A 220-nucleotide genomic window follows, 5' to 3' on the forward strand; every position below is an offset into this window, starting at 1 on the left:
CCTCTGCCTCCCAAGTGCTGGGATTAAAGGCATGTGCCACTATTGCCCATGTATTCATTTAAGGTGTACAATATGATCCAAATATATAAGAAAGGGATTGTTATTAACAGTAAATGCATTACCTAACAAGTGTCTTTGTGTATGGTAAGAAGCTAAACTCTAATCTTTCAGAAAAATTCTAATGTATACTATGCTATTTATTATATACCTCATTTAGTAG

The sequence above is a fragment of the Mastomys coucha genome, unplaced genomic scaffold (genome assembly GCF_008632895.1).
Source record: "Mastomys coucha isolate ucsf_1 unplaced genomic scaffold, UCSF_Mcou_1 pScaffold20, whole genome shotgun sequence".
Lineage (NCBI taxonomy): Eukaryota > Metazoa > Chordata > Mammalia > Rodentia > Muridae > Mastomys > Mastomys coucha.